The sequence below is a fragment of the Nycticebus coucang genome, chromosome 1 (assembly GCF_027406575.1).
Source record: "Nycticebus coucang isolate mNycCou1 chromosome 1, mNycCou1.pri, whole genome shotgun sequence".
In the NCBI taxonomy this organism is placed as follows: Eukaryota; Metazoa; Chordata; class Mammalia; order Primates; family Lorisidae; genus Nycticebus; species Nycticebus coucang.
The window spans coordinates 109,006,352-109,029,733 of NC_069780.1; the positions used below are offsets into that span (position 1 = coordinate 109,006,352).

General features: G+C 36.9%; 1 pseudogene; it reads right to left on the reverse strand.

The window, feature by feature from the left end:
• Positions 1-4,680: 4,680 nt before the first annotated feature.
• On the reverse strand, positions 4,681-23,037 carry LOC128590864 (ATP-dependent RNA helicase DDX50-like; annotated as a pseudogene).
• Positions 23,038-23,382: the final 345 nt, after the last annotated feature.

Consider the following 23,382-nt stretch of genomic DNA (forward strand, 5'->3'; position numbering starts at 1 on the left):
ATGTAGAAATTAAATACTTTAATGACATACATATGCTAAAGAAATTTGCCATAACCAAACCAGCTCTTCTGGATATTCTCAGACCTATCCTCCATAATAACCAACCCAATCCTCTACTACAAAAGTAAACTCACTCAGAAACTTTTGATCAAACTCTAACTTCCACAATGGCAAAAGGATTAAAAATGCCCACTGGACTTTCAAAAACCTCAATACCCCAAATTTCACCAAACTTATCAATACTCTCCATTTATGTGAATGGCTAAAACTGCCCTCTAAAGAGACATAGGTTAGCTGACTGGATACAAAAACTCAGGCCAGACATTTGTTGCATACAAGAGTCACATGTTAACTTAAAAGACAAATACAGACTCAGGGTGAAAGGATGGTCATTCATATTTCAGGCAAATGGTAACCAGAAAAAAGCAGGAGTTGCAATTTTATCTGCGGATACAATAGGCTTTAAACCAACAAAAGTAAGGAAGGACAAAAATGGTCACTTCATATTTGTTAAGCGTCAGACTCAATATGATGAGATTTCAATTATTAATATCTATGCACCAAACCAGAATGCACCTCAATTAATAAGAGAAACTCTAACAGACATGAGCAACTTGATTTCCTCCAACTCTATAATAGTCGGAGATTTTAACACTCCTTTGGCAGTGATGGATCGATCCTCTAACAAAAAGCTAAGTAAAGAAATTCTAGACTTAAATCTAACCATCCAGCATTTAGATTTAGCTGACATCTACAGAACATTACATCCCAACAAAACTGAATACACATACTTCTCATCAGCCCCCGGAACTTACTCCAATATCGATCACATCTTAGGTCACAAGTCTAACCTCAGTAAATTTAAAGGAATAGAAATTATTCCATGCATCTTCTCGGACCATCATGGAATAAAACTTGAGATGAGTAACAACAGGAATCTGCATACACATACAAAAACATGGAAGTTAAATAACCTTATGCTGAATGATAGCTGGGTCAGAGATGAGATCAAGAAGGAAATTGCCAAATTTCTGGAACAAAACGACAATGAAGACACAAACTATAAGAACCTCTGGGACAAAGCAAAGGCAGTTCTAAGAGGGAAATTGATAGCACTGGAAGCCTTCCTCGGGAGAACGGAAAAAGAGGAAGTAAGCAACTTAATGGGACATCTCAAGAGACTGGAAGTGGAAGAACAATCCGACCCCAAATCCAGTAAAAGAAAAGAAATAACCAAAATCAGAGCAGAACTAAATGAAATTGAAAACAAAAGAATAATACAACAGATCAATAAATCAAAAAGCTGGTTTTTTGAAAAGGTCAACAAAATAGATAAACCTTTGGCCAACCTAATCAGGAAAAAAAGAGTAAAATCTCTAATCTCATCAATCAGAAATAACAAAGGAGAAATAACAACAGACTCCTCAGAAATCCAAAAAATCCTTAATGAATATTACAAGAAACTTTACTCTCAGAAATACGAAAATCTGAAGGAAATCTACCGTTACTTGGAAGCACGTCACCTTCCAAGACTTAATAAAAAACAAGTGGAAATGTTGAACAGGCCCATATCAAGTTCAGAAATATCATCAACCATACAAAATCTCCCCAAAAAGAAAAGCTTAGGACCAGATGATTTCACGTCAGAATTCTACCAAACCTTTAAAGAGGAATTAGTACCTAATCTACTCAACCTGTTCCAAAAGGTAGAAAAAGAAGGAAAACTACCCAACACATTCTATGAAGCAAACATCACCCTGATCCCAAACCAGGAAAAGACCCAACAAGAAAAGAAAATTATAGACCAATATCACTAATGAATATAGATGCAAAAATATTCAACAAGATTCTAACAAACAGAATCCAGCAACGTATCAAACAAATCATACATCATGACCAAGTTGGTTTTATCCCAGGGTCTCAAGGCTGGTTCAATATACGTAAATCTATAAATGTAATCCAGCATATAAACAAATTAAAAAACAAAGACCATATGATTCTCTCAATCGATGCAGAAAAAGCCTTTGACAACATCCAATATCCATTCATGATTAGAACACTTAAGAAAATTGGTATAGAAGGGACATTTCTTAAACTGATAGAGGCCATCTACAGCAAACCCACAGAAAATATCATATTGAATGCAGTTAAATTGGAATCATTTCCACTCAGATCTGGAACCAGAAAAGGCTGCCCATTGTCTCCATTGCTCTTTAACATTGTAATGGAAGTTTTAGCCACCGCAATTAGGGAAGAAAAGGCGATCAAGTGTATCCACATAGGGTCAGAAGAGATCAAACTTTCCCTCTTCGCAGATGATATGATTGTATATCTGGAAAATACTGGGGACTCTACTACAAAACTCTTACAAGTGATTAAGGAATACAGCAGTGTCTCAGGTTACAAAATCAACATTCATAAATTGGTAGCCTTTATATATACCAACAATAGTCAAGTTGAAAAAAAATCAAGGACTCTATCCCATTCACAGTAGTGCCAAAGATGAAATACTTGGGAGTTTATCTAACAAAGGACGTGAAAGATCTATATAAAGAGAACTATGAAACTCTAAGAAAAGAGATAGCTGAGAATGTTAACAAATGGAAAAATATACCATGCTCATGGTTGGGAAGAATCAACATTGGTAAAATGTCCATACTACCCAAAGCAATATATAATTTCAATGCAATCCCCATTAAGGCTCCACTGTCATACCTTAAAGATCTTGAAAAAATAATACTTCGTTTTATATGGAATCAGAAAAAACCTCGAATAGCCAAGACATTACTCAAAAATAAAAACAAAGCAGGAGGAATCATGCTACCAGACCTCAGACTACACTACAAATTGATAGTGATCAAAACAGCATGGTACTGGCACAAAAATAGAGAAGTAGATGTGTGGAACAGAGTAGAGAACCAAGAGATGAATCCAGCTACTTACTGTTATTTAATCTGACAAGCCAATTCAAAACATTCAGTGGGGAAAAGATTCCCTATTTAACAAATGGTGCTGGGTGAACTGGCTGGCAACCTGCAGAAGACTGAAACTGGACCCACACCTCTCACCATTAACCAAGATAGACTCTCACTGGATTAAAGATTTAAACCTAAGACATGAAACTATAAAAATACTAGAAGAGAGTGTAGGGAAAACCCTTGAGGAAATTGGGTTGGGTGAATTTTTTATGAGAAGGACCCCCTGGGAAATTGAAGCTGCTTCAAAAATACACTATTGGGACTTGATCAAACGAAAAAGCTTCTGCACAGTCCAGAACACAGTAAGTAAAGCAAGCAAACAGCCCTCAGAATGGGAGAAGATATTTGCAGGTTATGTCTCCGACAAAGGTTTAATAACCAGAATCTACAGAGAACTCAAACGCATTCGCAAGAAAAGAACAATGGATCCCATTGCAGGCTGGGCAAGCAACTTGAAGAGAAACTTCTCTGAAGAAGACAGGCGCACGGCCTTCAGACATATGAAAAAATACTCATCATCTTTAATCATCAGAGAAATGCAAATCAAAACTACTTTGAGATATCATCTATCTCCAGTGAGACTAGCCTGTATCACAAAATCCCAAGACCAGAGATGTTGGCGTGGATGTGGAGAAAAGGGAACACTTTTGCACTGCTGGTGGGAATGCAAATTAATACATTCCTTTTGGAAAGAGATATGGAGAACACTTAGAGATCTAAAAATAGATATGCCTTTCAATCCTGTAATCCCCCTACTTGGCATATACCCAGAAGACCAAAAATCACACCATGACAAAGATATTTGTATCAGAATACTTATTGCAGCCCAATTCATAATTGCTAAGTTATGGAAAAAGCCCAAGTGCCCATCGATCCACAAATGGATCAATAAATTGTGGTATATGTACACCATGGAATATTATGCAGCCTTAAAGAAAGATGGAGACTTTACCTCTTTCATGTTTACATGGATGGAGCTGGAACATATTCTTCTTAGTAAAGTGTCTCAAGAATGGAAGAAAAAGTACCCAATGTACTCACCCTTTTTATGAAACTATTGTAGGACCTTCACATGAAAGGGTTCACATGAACCCGGTTATAACCTAAGAATAGGGAGAAAGGGGAAAGGGAGGGGAGGGAGGGGGGTGGGAGTGAGAAGGAGGGGAATTAGTGGGATTACACCTGCAGTGCATCTTACAAGGGTATATGTGAATCCTAGTAAATGTGGAATGTAAAGGTCTTAGCAAAATAACTAAGAAAATGCTACAAAAGCTATGTTAACTAATGTGATGAAAATGTGTCGAACGATTTATCAACCAATTGTATGGTGCCCCATGATCATACTAATGTACACAGCTATGGTTTAATAAAAAAAAATAAAATAATAAAGCTGTTACCAATGGAAAAAAAAATAAAAAAAATAAAAAATAAAAACAGCCAACAACAACAAAAAAAAATTTGCAGAACAATGTGTACATGATATGGTCTGTCAACCTGTGAATCTTTAAATTATGATTCAGGTATTGTATTCTTAACTGTGTAATTATTAAAAAATTAAAAAAAATAAATAAATATGACCGACTTCTTTGCAATAAATAAATATGACACACACCTCAACTATGATGACTTAATTTTTGGTGGATAATGTACATGACTACGCAGAAATAGGCATGCTAACACTGGTAGAGTAACTATCCAATACTCAATCAAAAATTTGTTTGTGGCCCCTGCTTCTTGGTAGATTTCTGTTCCCACTTCATCTTCTACCATCTTGTCAACTTCCTGAGTGACTTCCCTGTCAACTCTGTCTACTAGAACGGCCACCAGATTGAGCACCTGATTGGCCTGACTTGCATGACCAGCCACTTGACCAGCCACTCCTCTGTCTGGAATTAGAAGATGTGTTTCCATCATAGTATTTTTCAATTTCAGGTAGTTTGGCTGGCACTGAGAGTATCCAGTCTGAATCATGCCACTCTGCCTGTAACCCTTCTGACTCAGCCATGGGAACATCAAAGCAAACACCTATATTTCCTTTTAGGAGGCACATTCTGGTAATCTGGGACACAGCATTACTACTCAGCTTTCTTTTAAGTTCTTTCCAAGCATAGCTGACATCCTGTATTTCCTCTAGGCTTTCCAAAGTCATGGTCACAAACCCCTTATCAGAGGTGACTAAAGATCGTGGTTCAAAGTTTGATGCACCAGAAATGTGGGCTAGCACTGAAACCAATGCATCCACTGCCCACTTCTCTTCTATCAGTCTCTGAGCTGATGGTCAGAAAAAGTCAACAGCAGCATAAGAAATTGAAGCCAGAGATCTGATGGCATCCATGCTTTTAGACTTAACTAAATCCATTGTAGAAGGAACACCTACATATTTAAAAGTAATTCCTGCTTTTTGTTCCACATATCTTAGTTGACCTCTTTCTCTTTGTTGATAAAAACATATACAAATTCCTGTCCAGCCCACTCTACCTGTGCATCCAGAGTGGTGGATATAGGACTCAAGCCTGAGGAGGAGAACTTTGAATCACCAGATCAACCTCAGGAATGTCCAAACTGTGGGCAGCCATATTGGTTGCCATCAAAACTTTAAAACTACCTTCTCTGAAGCCTTTCAGCGTAATTTCTATTTGTGATTGCACAATGTCTCCATGTAAACACTGGGCATTCTGTTTTATGTGTGGATTCATGGCCATTTCAGTTACATTCTTCTTGGTCTCACAGAAAATATTAGCCCTACCTTCAGAACCACTGTAGACTTGAAGGACATCCAATAACTGCTGGCCTCTGAGACCAATGACACTGGATGGCCAAATGTTCCACATTAGTTGCAGCCTTTTGAGTCATTTTTTCAACAAGGTCAACCTGTTCATATCTGGATTTCATGTTTTTTTTTTGCAACTTTGTATACCCATTGTGGGCAAGTTGCAGAAAAAAGTAGTCTGAGGATTGTATTCATAATCAGTTTTGTAGGATTCATGAATATCTTCACCATGCTCAGCAAAACATAAATCTAACATCTGATCCACTTCATCAAGCACAACATGGAGCAGTTTAGAAACATCCAATTGGCCGCTCTGCAAATGGTCTTTGATACGACCAGGTGTCCCAACGAAGATGTCAATACCATTCCAAATATGATTAATTTGGCTTTGATATGATGTTCCACCATAAAAACATGCCACACTGAGCTTTCTAGTTATATCTTTGCAGTCTTTGGCTACTTGGTTTGCCAGTTCCCTTGTTGGAGCCAAAACAAGTACCTTTGGTGAGCAGCTTTTTAAAATTGTTTCTTGATTTCTTTGGAGTCTTTCAATCAAGGGGATAGCAAAAGAGAATGTCTTTCCTGTCCATGAGTGAGCTATTAAATCTTTTCCTTCATATATAGGACCAGGTCTTAACTTGAACAGGAAAGAGGTATGTTACCCCTTGACCTTTCAGAAGATTTATAGTTTCTTCAGAAATAGAAAAATTTGAGAAGGGTCCTTCTTTCTGTTCACATGTAAATGTCTCCTCCAGTTTATTGTCATTTGATTTATGAATAAAACTATCTAAGGATGATACTCACTTTGATTTTTTTCATATCCATCAAAATCTCCATTTGGTACATCTTTTTTTCTTGATTTATAAGATTTAGAGAATTCATCTGAAAGTCTATTAAATCCTTATTCAACATCTCCATTTAGCTTCTCTTTCATTTTAGCTGTTTTGGGCTTGGGAGCATCCAAGTCATTCACAACACCATTTTCTCTTGCTTCTGATTTTTCATGAGTCATAATGGTGACTTGACTTCCTTTTATCACTCAGCATTGTGTGATATGTTTTCATTTTATTTTGTTTAAATATTCATAACAACCTTATAAGGGAAGTACAGGTCCTTAATCCCTTATCCGAAATTCTGATATCCATAAATCTCTTTTGCCTCTCTGTCCTCTGGCTCTCGGACTCCTCCAAGAGTGCTTCCAGGTTCATAATGTCCTCCCAGAGGAGTTTCTCAGGCTTTACTGGCCACCACCACCTCCCTCCAGGCACAGTGGCCACAACCACCTATTGGCAGTGATGAATGTGAAAAGAAGTGGGGGCAAGGCGGCTGCCCAGCCAGGGCCAGGAATCATTTCTGGGCAAGGCTTCATATTTTTAAAGGTTGCATAGTACTCCATGGTATACATATGCCACAATTTATTAATCTATTCATGGGTCGATGGGCACTTGGGCTTCTTTCATGACTTGGCTATTACAAACTGAGCTGCAATGAATAATTTGGTTCAAATATCTTTTTTGCAAAGTAATTTTTGGTCTTTTAGATATACTCCTAGTAGAGGAATTGCAGGATCCAATGACAGGTCTTCTTTATTTATCTGGAAGCTGCTATGTGTGGTGCATAGATACAGTAGAACCTTCAGGGTCGACCAACTCCCTACATTGACCACCTCCTTAAGATGACCTAATTTTCATAGACTGGACATGTGCCACATGTATGTGTCAGTACAGTAGGCCTAGTTCTTGATGTTCTTTACTGAATGTTGACCAGTTTGTTACAGTCCCTTGGGTGTTCTGTTCAACTAACAGTTTCTACTGTATTCAGGATTGTTGCAACTTCTTATTGAAGTGCTCCCTTTACCCTTATAAAATACCCTCTTTCACTTTCTTTACCTTTGTTAATTTAAAGTCTATTTTATCTGAAATGAGAATGGCTATGCCTGCTCTCTTTTGGTTTCAATTTGTGTGGAATATTTTTTCCCACAGTTTCACATTGTATCTGTATGCATCCTTGTGGCTCCAATAGGTTTCCTGGAGAAAATAGATACTTGGATTGTGTTTCTTTATCCATTCAATCGGACTACACCTTCTGAGTGGTGCATTTAAACCATTAAGAGATACAATTAACATGTGGGATGCTCTTCTGTTCATCGTGTTGGGTAATACCTTGTGCCTTTGTTTTCCCTTTTGTGCTATTGTTGTATAAGAGTTGTGAGCTTTAGCTTTTTTGAATGATATTACATTGGTGGCTATCAATTATGCTGATTCATGTATAATGCAGTTTTGATTACTTCCTGCAAGGCAGTTCTGGTCATGACAAATTCCCCCCATGCTTGTCTGGAAAAGCTTAATTTCTACATCAAACATGAAACTTAGTTTTTCAAGATACAAGATTCTAGGCTGTTAGTTCTGTTTAAAAAGATTAAAGAGGAGACTCCAACCCTCTGGTTCATAAGATTTATGCTGGGAAGTCTGGTGTTAGTCTGATGGCTTTTTCTTTGAAGGTCAGTTATAGACTACATCTAAAAGCCTGTCGAATTTTCTCCTTCATTTTGACTTTGGCCAAGTTGATTATTATGTGTCTCGGAGATGTGATACATGCTATGAGACTTTCCAGAGTTCGATGACCATCTTGTATCTAGATGTCTGGATCTCTGGTGATAAAATGGACGTTTTCCTCAAAAATTCCCTTGAATAGATTTGTGTACAGCATGGAAGTCTATGGATTATCTGAGATTTCTCTCTGCCCCCTAAGAGTTTCACATACAATAATCACTAAATCATGTTGACTATATTGCTTTTCTTCTTCCTATTTCTACTACTGTGGGAGGGTTAAATATTAATATATCAAAATACATTGATAATCCCTAGTTTAGCATGTGCTCTTAATGCATCATTCTCATAGGGAAAACAAACTATCAACTATCATTGTTATTTCATAAATGAAAAAAATATTTTAAGAGAAACAAATGAAAAATTTGTAATGCCCAGAAAAAGACCAACACTTAAAAATAAATATGAGTATGCAGATTCCTGTAGTTACTAAGTTCAACTTTTATTCCATGGTGGTCCGAGAAAATGCAAGAAATAATTTCTATTCCTTTGTATTTACTGAGGTTAGACTTGTGACCTAAGATGTGATCAATTTTGGAGTATCTTCCGTGTATTCAGAAGTATGTTTATTCAGTTTTTTTGGGATGAAATGTTCTATAGATGTCTGCTAAATCCAAATGTTGGATGGTTAGTTTTAAATCTCAAATTTCTTTGCTCAGCTTCTTATTGGAGGATCTATCCAATACTGCCAAAGGAGTGTTGAAATCTCCGACTATTATGGAGCTGGAGGAAATCAAGTTGCTCATGTCTGTTAGAGTTTCTCTTATAAATTGAGGTGCACTCTTGTTGGGTGCATAGATATTAATAATTGAGATCTCATCATATTCAGTATTACCTTGAACAAATATGAAGTGACCATTCTTATCTGTCCTTACTTTTGTTGATTTAAAGCCTGTTGTGTCTGCAATTAGTATAACACTTGCTTTTTTCTGGTTACCATTTGCCTGAAATATGGATGACCATCTTTTCACCCTGAGTTTATATTTATCTTTTAAGATAAGATGTGACTCTTGTATGCAGCAAATATCTGGCCTGAGTTTTTGTATCCAGTCAGCTAACCTGTTCCTCTTTAGAGGACAGTTTAAGCCATTCACATTAATGGAGAATATTGATAAGTATGGTAAAATTTTGGGTATTGAGTTTTTTGAAAGTCCAGTGGACATTTTTAATCTTTTTGCCACTGTGGAAGTTGGAGTTTGATCAAAAGTTTCTGAGTGAGTTTAATTTTGTGGTAGAGGATTGTGCTGGTCATTATGGAGGATAGGTCTGAGAATATCCTGAAGAGCTGGTTTGGTTATGGCAAATTTCTTCAACATATAAATGTCATTGAAGTATTTAATTTTTCCATCATAAGTGAAACTCAGTTTAGCTGGATACAGGATCTGGGGTTGAAAATTATTTTATTTTAGGAGATTAAAAGTCAATGACCACCCTCTTCTGGCTTGAAAAGTTTCAGCAGAGAGATCTGTAGTCATTCTAATGTTCTTCCCTTTGCAGGTAATGGATTTCTTACATCTAGCTGCTTTCAGAATTTTCTCCTTCATATTAACTTTAGTGAAGTTAATTATGATATGCTTGGAGGATGTCTTATTTGGATGGAGTCATGCTAGGGTTCTGAAACTGTCTGCTATCTGAATTTCAGTATTTCTTGGCATGTCTGAAAGGTTATCTTTCATAATTTCATGGAGAAGGGTCTATGTGCCTTGCAAAGCCACTTCATCACTTTCAGGGATTCCACTGGGGAGGATATTAGCCTTCTTCAAATTATCCCAGAGCTCTCTGAGAGAATTATCCATTTTTGTTCTCCATTTCTCTTCTTCTAAGAAAAGAAATAGCTGAAAATGTTAATAAATTGAAAAACATACCATGCTCATGGCTGGGAAGAATCATCATTGTTAAAATGTCCATACTACCCAAAGCAATATACAATTTTAATTCAATCCCTATTAAAGCTCCACTGCCATATTTTAAAGATCTTGAAAAAATAATACTTCATTTTATATGGAATCAGAAAAAACCTCGAATAGCCAAGACATTACTCGGAAATAAAAACAAAATAGGAGGAATCATGCTACCAGAACTCAGACTATACTATAAATCAATAGTGATCAAAACAGCATGGTACTGGAACAAAAACAGAGAAGTAGATGTCTGGAACAGAATACAGAACCAAGAGATGAATCCATTATTTGATATTTGACAAGCCAATTAAAAACATTCTTTGGGGAAAGATTCCCTATTTAACAAATGGTGCCGAGTGAACTAGCTGGCAACCTGTAGAAGACTGAAACTGGACCCACACCTTTCACCATTGACTAAGATAGACTCTCACTGGATTAAATATTTAAACTTAAGACATGAAAGTATAAAAATACTAGAAGAGAGTGCAGGGAAAACCCTGGAAGAAATCGGTCTGGGCGAATATTTCATGAGGAGGACCCTGCAATTGAAGCAGCTTCAAAAATACACTACTGGAACCTTATCAAACTAAAAAGCTTCTGCACAGCCAAGAGCACAGTAAGTAAAGCAAGCAGACAACCCTCAGAATGGGAAAAGTTATTTGCAGTTTATGTCTCTGACAAAGGTTTAATAACCAGAATCCACAGAGAACTGAAACCTATAAGCAAGAAAAGAACAAGTGATCCTATCGCAGGCTGGGAAAGGGTCTTGAAGAGCAACTTCTCTGAAGAAGACAGGTGCATGGCCTGCAGACATATGAAAAAGTGCTCAGCGTCTTTAATCATCAGAGAAATGCAAATCAAAACTACCTTGAGATACCATCTAACTCCAGTAAGAGTAGCCCAAATAAAAAAATCCCAAGATGAGAGATTTTGGCATGGTTGTGGAGAAAAGGCACTTCTATACTGCTGGTGGGAATGCAAATTAATGCATTCCTTTTGGAAAGATGTTTGGAGAACACTTAGAGATCTAAAAATAGATCTGCCATTCAATCCTATAATTCCTCTACTAGGTATATACTCAGAAGACCAAAAATCTCATTATAACAAAGATATTTGTACCAGAATGTTTATTGCAGCCCAATTTATAATTGCTAAGTCATGGAAAAATCCCAAGTGCCAATCGATCCATGAATGGATTAATAAATTCTAGTATATGTATACCATGGAATATTATGCAGCCTTAAAGAAAGATGGAGACTTTACCTCTTTTGTGTTTACATGGATGGAGCTGGAACATATTCTTCATAGTAAAGTATCTCAAGAATGGAAGAAAAAACGTATCCAATGTACTCAGCCCTACTATGAAACTAATTTATGCCTTTCTTATGAAAGCTATAACCCAGTTATAAACTAAGAATGTAGGGAATGTGGAGATGGAGGGGTAGGGGAGGGGAGGATGGGCAGAGTGAGGCTGACTGCTGGGATTACATCTGTGGTGCATCTTACAAGGGTACATGTGAAACTTAGTAAATGTAGAATATAAATGTCTTAATGCAATAACTGAGAAAATGCCAGGAAGGCTATTTTAACCATTGTGATGAAAATGTGTCAGACTGTTTATAAAACCAGTGTATAGTTCCCCATGATCACATCAATGTACACAGCTATGATTTAATAATAAAAAAATAAAATAAAAAGAAATAAACTAAGCTCCCTAATGTTTTATGTTTTACCACAGATAGGTACAACCACATAATAGATTGAGAGGAAGAGTTGATGCCAAGGAAACTGTGGCTTTGACTACTGTAAAAGCTTCCATTGTCTCCTAATCTCTTCATGAGGTTGCCTTCCTCCTATCCCCTACACAAGGCCTCAGAAAACTGCAGACTACATATAAAAATTCGTCCTATCATGCCTTCATAAGTAATATTTATTGGAATAAATTCATATCCATTTGCTTACATATTACCAATGACTGCTTTCACAGAACCATGACAGGGTTGAGTAGATGTGACAGAGATAACCAGATGAGCTAAAATATTTACTGTCTGGCCCTTGAATAAAAACCTTGCAAGTCCCTGTTTTTGCCCATAAACAGAGCTCTATAATACTTAAATCTGACCTGTGATTCCCTTGCTCAAAATTCACCAATGAATCCCTACAGCAACCTTTACTGGCTCCCCACCTAATAGCCATTCTACATTCCTTTTTGCTGGAGAAACACAATTCTATTTGGATATTTATCATCCCCAAACCCTTCCTCAGCTCCAAAACCAGAAATAATTATTCTAAGCTAATCTGCTTTCCCAGTGACAGGTTTAGGGATGAGCATATGATGTACCCCAGCCAATAAAATCTAAAAGGAAGTCCCCTGCAAGCATGTGAGTTTTATTTAACTGAAACATGAAGAAAAGCAGGCCTTCCAAACATTAGATATCACGTTACGGGAACACAATGTTTGGACTTACTGCTAATTAGGCAATCATGAAAGGAGACATGAACAAAACGCCAGCAACAGCACAGCAGAAAGAGGGACAACAAGGGGGATGCTGAGGATGTGCACTGACCCCCCAAACAACTCTGTTTTCTGTGGTTGTAGCCACCGTTGATTAGGTCATCTTCAGGATGGGTGGAGGGAGGGTAATTGGTGTGAACACAACTACGGTGCATTTTACAAGAGTACATGTTAAATTTACTAAGTGTAGAGTATAAATGTCTTAACACAATAAGAAAATGTGGTGAAGGCTATGTTAACCAGTTTGATGAAAATATTTCAAATGGTATATAAAATCAGCACATTGTACCCCATAATTGCATTAATGTACACAGCTATGATTAAAAAAAAAATTCACATGACATACAGAATAACACCTACTCATTTCTATACTCCTAAATAGATTTTCATGAGCATGTGTGAGCCAGGTTTTCACCTCATTCCCAGCAAAACTGAACCTCTCAAATATCCTGCAAGGCCACTTATGAACATCAGATTTTGCACTTGCTCTTCCTTTTGACAAATATGTAATCTGGTTAGATGTTCCTTCTACAAGCATCATTATTTTGCCTCTTCCTCTGGAAGAGTGCTGTTTACACTACCTGCTTACCTTATATCCTATTCATTCTCTTAAAGCTTTAATTTCTCTGCATGGACTCAAAGTGGCTGGCATAAACATAGCATAATAAATACATAAGGAATGATATAAGCATGTGCTTGCACACAGTAAACACTGAAGAAAGTAGTAAATTATTAAAATGACAATGATACTAAATTAGCTCTTAACTTGGTGCCACAGCACAGTGGTTATGGTGCCAACCATCGGCACAGAGGCTGGCGGGTTCAAACCTGGCCTGGCCAGCTAAACAACAATGATGACTGCAACAAAAAAATAGCCAGGTGCTGTGGCAGATGCCTGTAGTCCCAGCTACTTGGAGGCTGAGGCAAAAGAATCTCTTAAGCCCAAGAATTAGAGGTTTCTGTGAGCTGTGACACCATGGCACTCTACCCAGGGTGACAAAGGGAGACTCTTGTCTCAAAAAAAAAAAAAAAAGAAAGAAAGAAAAGAAAAAAGAAAAAGAAAAAAAAACAACTAGCTTGAGATAGTATTTTTTTTAAATGTTTGTCTTCTATAACATTAGAAAAATGCTTAGTACCTAAAAGACACATGATAGTTGTTCATTGGGCAAAGAAATAAAGATTATTTCCTTAACAATTCTGTTCATCAACCTCAGGAATTAAATAAGAAAGGATATATTTGGAGCACCTTATAGGCCAAAACTATGTCTATTCCATTTGTTTTCTTTGAGACAGTGTCTCACTCTGTCACCATGGGTAAAGTGCCATGGTGTTGTAGCTCACAGCAACCTCAAACTCTTGGGTTCAATCCATCTTCTTACCTCAGACTCCTGAGTAGCTGGAACTATAGGCACCTACCACAATTCCCAGCTAGATTTTCTATTTTTAGTAGATATGGGGTCTTGCTTTTGCTCAGGCTAATCTTGAACTTCTGAGCTCAATCATTCTCCCTGCCTCAGGCTGCCAGAGTCCTAGGATAACAGGCATGAGCTACTGAGCTCAGCCTACTCCATCTTTTTCTTCTACAACTTGAGAAACCTAATATAGAAGTTATTTCAGAAAGATACACTACATTATAGTTAAGATTGTATAATGCATTTGATGTCACATTGAGGTAGCCTAATAGCACTTTTGTTACTGTGAAACATTTTTGTATTTTTATTACACTTTGTTTACTCAGAGTTGGGCAAATGGAATATTTATGAGGCAAAACCTCTAGCTAATGGTAACAGAGCATCTTCTTCTAACACAATTATGGTTACCATGACATAGAAGAACACACCTTATTCTAACAAAGTAAATATATCTTATTCAGTTTCAATTTTTGGTTAATGAAGTCAATAATAATAAGATCTTGATGGTATAAGAATATATAACTTGTGCTTCTCACCAAGGGATTGCCCTTCTGACTTTCCAACTCAGAAAGTATCATTAAGAAATACTCACCTGTTAGTGTTAGCCCACACTGGGTATGTTTCATAGTTTTATGACTATTAATGGTACCACAAAAGTATTGTTTATTGTTGAGTTCCCAGGTTTAAAGCCAGTATGTTTTTAGAGACAGATAGCACTATGTAATACAGTTGACCTTTAAACAACGGGGGTGTTACCTGCAGGGTTCACTTACCTGCAGATTTTCTTTCACCTCTGCCACCTGCAGACAGCAAAATAAATATCTCCCCTCCCTCCTCTTCAGCCTATTCCATGTGAAGACCAGGAGGAGAAAGTCCTGTATGATGATACACTTCCATTTCATGAACAGTAAATATATGTTTCATTTCTTTCTTTCTTCTTAATAATTTCTTTCCTCTGTAAGAATACAAGAGTCTTTCTTTATTGTAAGAATATTGTAGATAACACACACAAAAATATATGGTAATTGTTTCATTCACTAAGGTTTTCAGTCAAAAATAGGCTATTAATAGTTTGTGGGGGAGCCAAAAGTTATACATAGGTGGGTAATCCCAGCACTTTGAAAGGATGGGAGGATTGTTTGAGACCAACCTGAACAAGAAAACAAGACTCCAACTCTATAAAAATTTTAAAAATTAGCTGGGCATGGTAGTATATGTCTGTATTACCAGCTACTCAGGAGGCTGAGGCAGGAGGACTACTGGAGCCCAGGAGTCTGAAGTTGCAGTGAGCTATGGTGATGCATCCCTGGCCAACAGAGGAAGACCCTGTCTCCCCCAAAAAAGTTGTATGCAGATGTTTGACTATGACCCCCACGTTTTTTGAGGGTAAACAGTAATTTTCTTTTACTGAATATAAATTCCTTATTATAAAAATTAAACAGAGGATCCATTTTATTAACAAGTTCAACTCATTACAATGTGATGATAGAGGAAATTTTCAACATTCTGACTTGCACATCTTTTTTCTTATTTATACAAAAAATCACATATAAGATTTTAGAGGCCATAACTAATTAAATGAATTGTTTTCAGACAATATTGTTTTGGATTCTAAGTTGCTAATTTATTGCAACTGACTTAATAAACAATTCTGAACTCTAGGCTTGGAAGGAACAAATGAAGTTCTACTTTTTTATGTAAGTATTTTTTTTTTTATTTTGGGAGATTCATTGAGGATACAAATAACCAGGTTACATTGATTGCTAGTGTCAGATAAAGAACCTCCAATAATACTGTTCCATCCCCAAAACATGTACCACCCTCCCATGACCCCCACCCCCTCCCTTTCTCTGTTTTTCCCATCCTCAACCCCCCACCGTGTGCTAGGTCAATAATAGTTCTCATATCAGAATTGAGTACATAGAATTCTTGCTTTTCCATTCTTGTGATGCTTTGCCACCAATAATGTCTTCCATTTCCATCCAGGTTAATACAAAAGATATGAAGTCTCCATCTTTTTTAGTGGTTGAATGGTATTCTATGGTATACATATACCATAGCTTGCAAATTCATTCCTCGGTTGGTGGGCATTTAGGCTGTTTCCACATTTTAGCAATTGTAAATTGAGCTGTGATAAACAGTCTAGCACAAGTGTCTTTATGGTAAATAGATTTTTTTTCCTTCTAGTTAGATGCCCAGTAATGAGATTGCAGGATCAAATGGGAGGTCTATTTGAGTTCTTTGAGGGTTCTCCATACTTCCTTCCAGAAAGGTTATACAAGTTTGCATTCCCACCAGCAGTGCAAAAGTGTTCCCTTCTCTCCACATCCATGCCAGCATCTGTACTTTTGAGACTTTATAAGGTGGGCCATTCTCAATGGGTTTAGGCCATTCTCAATCTCAGGGTGGTTTTGATTTGCATTTCTCTGCTAATTAGGGACGTTGAGCATTTTTTCATATGTTTGTTAGCCATTCATCTGTCTTCTTTAGAGAAGGTTCTATTCATCTCTCTTGCCCTCTGGTGTAAAGTATTCTTGGTTCTTTTTGTGTTTATTAATTTGATTCTTTGTAGATCCTAGTTATTAAGCTTTTATCTAATTCAAAATATGCAAACATCCTTTCTTATTGGGTAGGTTGTCTATTTGCTTTGGTATTGATTTGTCATGGAAATCCAACTAACCTGTTCAGATTCAGAGGTTTATATCCAGCTGCTTCTTAGAATTTGGCATAGAATTTTGAAAACATTTTTAAATTTTGAGGTAGAGAACTAAGTAGCTTGAAAGATTTTCATAAATATGGAAGACAGATCATTTGAGGGCCAAGGGCAAGTTGGTGTCCACTACTAGAAAAGAATATGGGATCTTACGCAGCCTAAGAAAAGGTGCTGCACAGGCTATTAAGTAGGCTTCAGGGCATAGATCTGGTAACAAAGAAGAAACCTTTTCCTGCAACGTTGTTTAAATTCCCTGACAGTTTAGAACAATCTCAACTACTATTAGCTTGAGAAAATGACTTTAAAGGACATTTTACAAAGGATCAGGCTAAGTCTAAACTAAAATGTGGGCTCTATATAAGCTCCATATAAGTATGAAGGAGGGATCTCTTTCCTCACTGTGTGTCTGTGTGGCTAAAGGCGGAAGGCCTAGCTGCCAGAGCAGGATGATGGTGTTTTTGGGAACAATGGCCAAGCATATAAGCAAATGTATGTGAACTAAAAAAAGCTTTACTTTGAAGTTTAAGTGTGGTTGACCATGAAGACTGAGGCATCTGAATCAGCAAAACTTCCTTGTAGCAAAGGTCCATAATTACTAGACTGCAGGACCAGTTTCCAGGCAACAATGCAGCAACACAATCAGGGGAAGCAGAATGATTACAAAGTCTTTCTTCTCCCCTTTCTGCCTTATAAAAGAGGATTGCCTTTCTTGCACTGGCAAACATTTTCAGTTCTTGAAAATTTCAAGGAGGAAGGTCTAGAATATAACAGTACAACAGGGAATGGTACAACAGCTTCTACTAAAGTGGACTTTCAAGGCTTAAATAACTACTCAGAAAAAGCAGAGTTGTGACACTGTCTTTATCCCGTGCCTAGGGGCTGTACTTGGAATAAAACAAACAAAATTTAAATCCCTAAGGTTAAAGGTGTTAAAACTCTTAAGAATTCTGTACTCATTGCTACTTGTAACTACTCTGTCCTTTTGATTTTCTTCCAGCTATCTCACTGCCATTCTAAAACTTTCTGAAACAAATCATAAAATTTCAACTGATGTACAAGTTGTAATAGTTATAATTATTTTACACCTCAATTTAGCATTAACTAGTCTTTCTTTTTTTTTTTTTTTTGAGACAGAGTCTTACTTTGTCCCCCTGGGTAGAGTGCCATGACATCACAGCTCACAGCAACCTCAAACTCTTAGGCTTAAGCAATTTTCTTGCCTAAGCCTCCCAAGTAGCTGGGACTACAGGTGTCTGCCATAATGCCCAGATATTTTCTTTTGCAATTGTCATTGTTGTTTTAGCAGGCCCAGGCCCGGATCGACCCCGTTACCCCAAGTGCATGTGGCCAGCACCTTAACCACTGTGCTACAGGTGCCATCCAGCATTAAGAAGTCTTTTATTGTCTACACTAACCTTTCAGAGTCAGGAAGAAGAAAATTGTCTGTAGTCCATCCAAATAAATCTTCCACAATGACATTAATATTCTGCTCCAAAAGAAGATCCACTAAGTTTTCCAAATTACAAAGTAGAGCGAGCATGAGGGCTGTTCTAAAATAAGAAAGATAACCCACACTTATGAACTTAAAAAATGTTATTTACAGTACTAATTGGATATACTTTACCAATTCAATATTCTGCCTGTCAGTGAAAAATGTTCTTATAGACATGAACATCTTGGGTACTGAAATATTCATTTTAGCAAATTTCCACTGAAGCTAAAAGGAAGCCTCCTAACCCACTGGTATAACACAGTACAAGTTGCTAATTTATAGGGCTTTAATGGTCAAGAAGCTATGCTGAGATCACTTATCTTACATAGTCCAAGATTTAGATGTAGAATTCTCCATTTCTTCCCTATCTAAATAGAATATATTTTAATTCAAAGTCAGGTAGTTGGGCGGCACCTGTGGCTCAATCGGTAAGGCACCAGCCCCATATACCGAGGGTGGCAGGTTCAAACCCGGCCCCGGCTGAACTGCAACCAAAAAATAGCCAGGCATTGTGGTGGGTGCCTGTAGTCCCAGCTACTCGGGAGGCTGAGGCAAGAGAATCACTGAAGCCCAGGAGTTGGAGGTTGCTGTGAGATGTGATGCCACAGCACTTTACCAAGGGCCATAAAGTGAGACTCTGTCTCTACAAAAAAAAAAAAAATAATAATAACAAAAATAACAAAGTCAGGTAGTTGTCAAATAAGTAAGAGCTACTTGCAGGCTTCAAATAACATTAGTTATAATAGTAATAATTTTAGTCAGAGTAGTTACAGATGTTGATGCTGATAATCATGTGCTAGGCACTGCATTAAATGATGTGTGTGTATATATATATACACACACACATATCTCTGTATGTGTATATGTCTCTGTGTGTGCATATAATACTTTACACACCATAAGCCTTGGCAGATTATGCTCCTTTTCAGATCCCAAAACACATCTGGTAATAAATAATGTTCCTAAGATCACACCTAGCAAGTGGAAAAACCAGGAATCCAACCCAGACTTCGGGGAATCTAAAATCTCTGTTTATCCTTTATCACCCACCTATGGCTTATTTTATTTAAGGAAGAGTTTATCAAATGAAAGGTTTCTTCCCTCTGCCCATGCCAATTAAAACTAAAACATCAAACTACACTAGAAGTGAAAATGGAAAAAAGTGATGAAGTCGTAGGATCTGGTAATAGCAATTAATTAATAGTCACTTAAGGATAATCTAATATCAATATTCTTTAAAGAAAACAACTTAAAGCAAAGACCCACTGAGTCATTCAAAAGAAAATGAATACTGGCTCCTATTATAGGAAACAGAACATTCTAAAGGAAAACTATATAAGCAACAGAGGTTGAAAAATACTATGAAAGAGTGAAGAAGTTCGTATTAAGTCATAAAGTAAACTACAGTTTAAGTCCACATTTTATAAAACTAACAAAAGCCTACCAGCTTTCACCAAAACACAAAATTACAAACAAATATCAGTCAATATTGAAAGAAAAGATAAATCCTTCTGTATACTGTCCTTCATATTGCCCAGCCAAAATAACTACTTTTCTGTCTAACTGAAGATCTGTGTGGATATTTTTCACTATACACCAATAATTATAAGGTAATGTTATTGTTCATTTAAGATTTCTGAAGCGAGATACTATTGCCACTCTAGAACACCACTCAGGTTTAAAAAAAAATGAATTATTATACTTCTTACATCCATCAACTAGATGTATATTTGCCTCAGCTTAATTAAAAATTCTGCCACATTTCAAAGGAATTTTTTCAGATCAAGGAAAAGTGGTGTGGTGTCTTTCTGCAATACAGCAAAAACAATTAATACAATACTTTACAAAATTATAAACTTTTATGAGTGGAAAAATTTATATAAGGTCCTAAAATTGTACACATAATATATAAAATAAATAAAAAATAGACCCTTCCTTCTCAGTACTCTGTGCTTTCCAATGTGCTACTCCTTCCCTTGAAAACACCTCTCATCTGCCTCATCACATCAACTCACATTACCTCCAAAACTTAATCCCAACATTTACGGCTTCTAAGAATCTTTGCTTCTATCACAGCATTTGCTACAGTATAGTGTAATTATTTTATTGTTTCTCATCTAAACCAAGAGCTTCTTATGGGCAGATGCAGTATCTATTATTAATATCTTTATATTCCCCCTACCCTAAGATATAGTAGTAAACATTTTCAGTATTTTTATTGAGTTAATGATCTAAATTATTACCCCTTGATCAACATTTTTTACACTGTATTTCAAAGACTACTTACAAGAATTATGTACCCCAACACAAAGTTTTCATGGTCATCTATACATAAGAAATATTACCAAACTTTGCATTATAAGTCCAATATTAAAGCAATCTCTTGAATTCGCTTAATGCCTCTTTGGCAATACATTTTGGGGGCAAACACTAACATTTGAAAAATTAGAGTTTCCTTGATACTTGAAAGCTTTCCAACAAAGGGGCAGTATTTCACCAGATGATACCAACTCACAGAACTCTCTTCTATTGATGGTGACAAGACCCCAGATGACAGTTCATCTGCCACTCCTGCTTCAAATAGTTCACTAAGGTTTTCTGAGTGAAAAAAGGCTAGGCTTCAAATATACTTTGCTTGCTTATTATTAAATGGCCCATGGGATATTTCCTGTTACAAGATTATCAAGTTTTTACTTGGGAGGCTGAGGCAAGAGAATTACTTAAGCCCAAGAGTTTCTGAGCTGTGAGCTCTGACACCATGGCACTCTACAAAGGGTGACATAGTGAGACTTTGTCTCAAAAAAAAAAAAAAAAAGATTACACTTTTTTATCTCAACTGTTAGAAAGCTCACTAAGAAATTTTATTCTCGATGAAAATGGTATCTGGAAACCTAATGCATATTTAACTTTCTAATACATTTTTTTCTGGTTTCTCTTTAAATCATGTTTATTTTAGGCAAATTATAAAACAGAAATATAATAGTTTGTTAATAGAAGTTCTAATACTTACATACATGAATTATTTACAGCCTAAGTAAAGGCACTAAATCATTTGCATTTTTTAAGGGATGGTGCTGAGGAGAAACACATGTCATCTGCAATATGCAAAATCTATCCAACTACAACCATGATTAACTAAAAAAGGTTTATAGGTGTTCTGACATGAAGACAATTATTTGGTAGATTCAAAGACAATGTTTTTAAAAGGGATTTTCTAAATTCTAAGATCTGACCCCATCACTAAGGGATTAGTACAAAATATAGGTTACGTACAATAGACAAAAATAATGTATCTGGAAAACGTTTAAAATTTTATCAACATGTACTATAAAACAGGAATCATACATTCAAATACTTGTGGAGGCACAGTATGCGACCAGATTAAGTAAAGTACCTAGGTTGGTGCAGCAGCCAGCTGGAAAGCCTATGCCTCCTAACAAGGGCCAACCTCAGCACAGCATACTGAACAGTATGATGGGCTCAAGCGACACCTAGAGATTCCTCAAGAGAAGCCTGGAGAGGTACTGGCCCCCCAACCAAAGCAAGTGACATGGCCTCATGTGCTCCCTGAGAAACGTTGACCTAAGATGGAAAATCTTTCTTTGTGGACATGCCTGGGCTAGTAAGAACAATGCGTTCACAAAAATGAAAGTTACCAGAGGGCCTCACATGGTTGCAGCTGGGGTCTGGGCACCTGCGGAGGTTACGGGAAGAAGTGCTCTGCTCTATTCTCCTTTTAGCAAACTATCCTTTCTTCAATTTTAGATAACTAATCAATCAGAACAAGACAGCTAGAAGCCATTGTGGTTAAGCCTTCAGGAAGTGTTGAGCAAAGGGTTCTTGATTTAGAATTAACTATGTGAAGGTCCTAAATTAGTTTCATTGTAGGGCTGAGTACATTGGGTACTTTTTCTTCCATTCTTGCTATTACCCAGTTACAACCTAAGAATAGGGAGAAAGAGGAAAGGATGGCAAGGGAAGGGGGAGGGGGGTAGAGAGAGGGGGATTGATAGGATTACACCTTGCAGTGCATCTTACAAGGGTATTGTAAAACTTGGTAAATGTGGAATGTAAATGTCTTAGCAAAATAACTAAGAAAATGCCAGGAAGGCTATGTTAACTACTGTGATGAAAATCTGTCAAACGGTCTATGAACCAAGTGTATGGTGCCCCACGATCATATTAATGTACACAGCTATGATCTAATAAAAAAATAGAATTAACTATGTATGTGTCTAGCAGCATATGTGCTGAACAGAGAATTTCTTAGCAGTCTTTACGGTTTCAACAATATATGTTCCTTTTTCTATTTCTATACCTTTTTTTTTCTTTTGACTAGTGCTGTGTATAAAAACACCAAAGAAATGTGGGTAGTCACCAAGAACCTGAGCGAGCCATGGTGTCCCTTTCATGATAATCATTCTGTGTGCAGTGCTTGTCTCTGTGTCTCTGAGCATCTGGTTCTGAGGACAACAACATCTGGCGCAGCAAGCAGGGTCTTTGGCTGGACCGAGCCTGGTTGATTTGTCCCTGGAACTTCAGTTCACCAACCTTAAGGTAAGAATCACTGGGAAGGCACAGAATTGAAAGGTTACCACTGGACTGTAAGTACCCAGGACTTTTGACATTTACATTTGAAAGGGACATTGAAAATGGGAAGTACAAGTTCTAAAGAGGAAGAGTATATTTATTTGTTAAAATCTTTATTAGATTCTATGGTAGTTTATGTTAAAAATCAAACTTTTCACTGTCTTTTTTCAACTGTTCATGAATGTTGTTATTGGTTTTCTCCTGAGTCTCTCAATCAGTTCAATCTCTCCACAGGGGAAGACATGGGAGAAGGAATGAAGCGATTTCACCAGCAAGGCAACATTATTAGTACAGAAGTTTGGCCAGCATATAATCTGGTCAAAATTGCTTATCAGATCTTTGTTAATACCAAAAAACCACAAACACAAGTTGATGGTGATGTTTCTGATGTTCCTAAACCAG